Below are 4,004 nucleotides of genomic sequence, written 5' to 3' on the forward strand. Positions count from 1 at the left end.
AGTAAGTACTCCGTTAGCTGCACACTTCAAATTATCATCAGCCTTATGTCCTGAGTCAGATGCAGATATTGAGTACATGTCTAGAGTTCCCTATTCGAGTGCAGTTGGTTCACTTATGTATGCCATGGTTTGTTCTCGTCCGGATTTATCTTATGCACTGAGTGTTGTTAGTAGATACATGGCTAATCCTGGAAAAGAGCATTGGAATGCAGTTCAGTGGATTTTCAGATACGTGCGAGGTACTTCTAATGCTTATTTACAGTTTGGGAAAACTGGAGATGGACTTGTTGGTTTTGTTGATTCTGATGTTGCTGGTGATTTGGATAAGAGAAGATCGCTCACAGGTTATGTTTTCACCATTGGTGGTTGTGCTGTGAGTTGGAGAGCAACTTTGCAGTCTATTGTGGCTTGTTCCACTATTGATGCCGAGTATATGGCTATTTCTGAGGCATGCAAAGAAGCTATCTGGTTGAGAGGTTTGTACACTGAGCTTTGTGGAGATTCATCTTGCCCTACCATATTTTCTGACAGTCAAAGAATCCAATGTATCACGAGAGGACAAAACACATTGATGTCAGATTTCACTATGTTCGAGATGTTGTTGCTAAAGGTGATTTGAAGGTATGCAAGATAAGTACTCATGATAATCCAGCTGATATGATGACAAAGCCAGTTCCTACCAATAAGTTTGAGCTTTGCTCAGGCTTAGTTGGTATTTCTCACTAGTCCTATGGACTTTGACGCACGAGGTGTTTAAGCTGATTTGGATGGAGTTATTCACTTTCTTCGACTACTGGAGGGAATTTGGCTCAAGGTGGAGATTGTTAAATTATGATCCAAATTCTACCGTATTGGACTAGACGTAGTACAATCGGTGTGGGCCTTTGCGTTGGTACCGACGCGTACGAGTACAACTCGTTTACTTGTCCTCCAAGGACTCTTATGTATTGCCCCTCATATATACTCCATGTAGTCGCACCTAAAGACGGTCTGTCATCTCGTGCTTGTAATACTCCTCCTCATAGTGATTGCGCCTTCGTGCGTTCGTGGTTTTCTCCCGCAAGGGTTTCCACGTAAAAATCCATGTCTCTCGTGTCTGGTTGATCTCATTTTATCTAACAATAATGATAGGTAAAGGTCCAAAGACTGGTGATTTTAGAAGGCCTCTCAAGTCTGAACTGATACAAACTTCTTTTCGTCGAGCTACTATTTTTTTATATATTGCCACACTATTTTTTGAACACGCATATTGAACCGTTTCTTGGGTTCTTAATGAGTTGATGATAGGAAACATGTTGAACTGAAATTTGGGCTTCCAGACCTACCGAATGATCTGGGGTTCTTCTATGAACCTTTTTTGTTACCTTTTTCTGAAGTTGAACCGCACGGAGATCTTGGTTGGGCTGCATCGGATGCGAGGGGAGGACCTGATCCAGGGTAGCACTGGGGGAGATGAGCGGCACCGTGACGCATGCGGCATCATGGAGTGTAGCGGTGGGTGGGCCGGCACGGTTGTGAAGAGGGACGGCGGCGCAGTCAGGCAGATGGGCGCCGGCGTCGGTGGGATCCATGGTACGGGGCGGTGGCGCAATCCTGGATGCGTGTGGCGTGTAGACGAGGAGGAGAATGGAGCAAGGCACCTTGAATGCTGCTGCTGTATTGATCATCAAATATTACAACAGGGTGCAGGGCGCGCGGTGTACATGGGCGACGTGCGCCGCGGAGTGGAGATCGTGCGCTAGTGCACGTACTGGTCAGTCTACATGGGAGATCGAGGGAGTTGCGTATGACACCTACCGCAGCTGAAGCGTGCGGAGGGCGGATGCACAAGCTGGAACGAAATTCCGGAAATGCCGGAGTAAGAGCCCCTTGGTCATGACGTCGACGAATTGTATTGTTTCATCGTCGGAACATGGAGGACTCGTAGCTGACCCAGAGCCACCCTCTTGCGTACAAAGTATATGTCAAGCTAAATGTACTTTCGTACGATGATGATGCACTAGGTTGGCCGACATGTAGACGGACGATATGTTGTTGTAGTACAATACCGTGGCTTTTGGCAGCGGCACGCGGAGCTCATCAAGGAGGTGACCGAGCCAGCAACACTCGGTAATGCCGCGCGGTACTCAGCCTTGGCGTTGGGCTGCCTCTTGGATGACTAGGAGATGAGCGAATCGCCGAGGAAGACAACGTAGCCCAAAGTATCGCCGTGTGTTGGGGCAGCCAGCCCAATCATTGGCGTCGGATTATGCGACGAGGTCGAGGGGAGCGACAAATGTGTAGCCCGTGTGTCGATGATCTACGGACGTATCAGAGTATGCGTTTCTCGAAGATGCTGCTCGCGCGGATCGTGAATAGAGAAGCACGCCTACTGCACGGCGTACGCCAGGTCTGGCTACATCATGAGCAGGTACTGAAGGGCACCCACAATACTTAGGTAGTCCGAAGGATCAGCCACGGGCGACCCAGAGTTGCTGGAGAGCTTGCTGCACGTGTCGATGGGCGTGCTCACGGGTTTGCACTAGGACATCTTGGCGCGGTCCAGGAGCTCGACGACGTACTTGTGCTATGAGAGGAAGAAGTCGATGTTGTCGCGCGTGACCTGGATCCCCATGATATTTCATGGAGTACTCGGCGAGGAGCTGCTGCTGAATGTGTTGCAGGAGGTGCGGCGACCACGCGGTGAGGACAATGTCGTCTACGTACAGCAGGAGGTATGTGACCTACTGGTCTTGGCAAAGAAAGACGGGTCCGAGTGCGCAGCCAAGAAGTCTGTCGAGCGGAGGAAGGCGGGGAAGCGGCCGAACTACGCGCGCGTCACTTGCTTCAAACCGTAGAGGGATCGGTCGAGGAGGCAGACATGGTTGGGGTGTTGCGTGTCGACGAATACAGCGGGTTGTTGACAATACATGCGTTCGGTGAGGAAGCCTTGTAGGAAGGCATCGTTCATGTCCATTTGATGGATCGGCCAGTCCCGTGCATGCAGCGGCGATAGAAAGCATAGCGCCGATGGTGGCGGACGTGATGACCAGCGAGAACGTCTCATCAAAGTCGATGCCGGGGCGCTGTGAGAAGCCTCGCACCACCCAACGCGCCTTGTACTGCTCCAGAGCTCCATCCGCCTTGAATTTGTGGAGGAAGAGCCACTTGTCGGTGACAATGTTGGCGCCGGCAGGGCGCGACACAAGTATCCACGTCTGGTTCACCATCGGGATCCTGTACTTGTCCTGCATTGCAGTTAGCCAATAGGGATCTCGCAACACAGCGTGCACGCCTTTTGACGAAAAAGGATTTTCCCTGGCTTTGTACTCCAAAACAACCGACACCGATACAACCGACGATAGGTGCTCGGGCAGAAACAACACAATCACACCCAAAAGAAACTAAAAAGAAAATACAAAAGGAAAAAAATGCCGACAACGGCAGGTCAACCAAAAATCGAAGAAGCCTGGCGACCGCTGCGCCCACCAACGATCTCCAACACAGCTCCCAGACTCCGAATCGTCGGTACCAATCAACACCTCCAAGAAGGGACGCGAGGATGATGACACTGTTTCCAAGGGTTTCCCCCGATACCCGACGAGGAGAAGGAAAGGGTAGCCCCGACGCCCTCCAGGAAGGTCTGGCAGCACCCTCATGCGCCACCGCGTCGGTGCCGACCGAGCCGACAGGGATTTCTCCCGATCCCAACCTTCACCTCGGGCGCGCCGGAGCCCGCCACCTTACCGACCACCATCCCGCGCCAACACTATCTAGAAGCTTTCCACACCATCTCCCCGAAACAAATACACGAGGCGTGAAGGAAGGAGGCGCAAACATGCCATAATCCAGGACTAGCAGTACCATAGACACGCGGGAGGGACCGACCTCCACCACCACCGAGGTAGTAGCCGACCGGACACAGCAGCAGCCGCATACAAGTCCCGCGGGTCCAAGGGACCGGCCAGGCCCGCCCGTTAAGCCACTGATGTCGCAATGCAGCAGGCGCTTCAAGGCTCCTCGAT

This window comes from Hordeum vulgare, chromosome 2H (assembly GCF_904849725.1).
Source record: "Hordeum vulgare subsp. vulgare chromosome 2H, MorexV3_pseudomolecules_assembly, whole genome shotgun sequence".
In the NCBI taxonomy this organism is placed as follows: Eukaryota; Viridiplantae; Streptophyta; class Magnoliopsida; order Poales; family Poaceae; genus Hordeum; species Hordeum vulgare.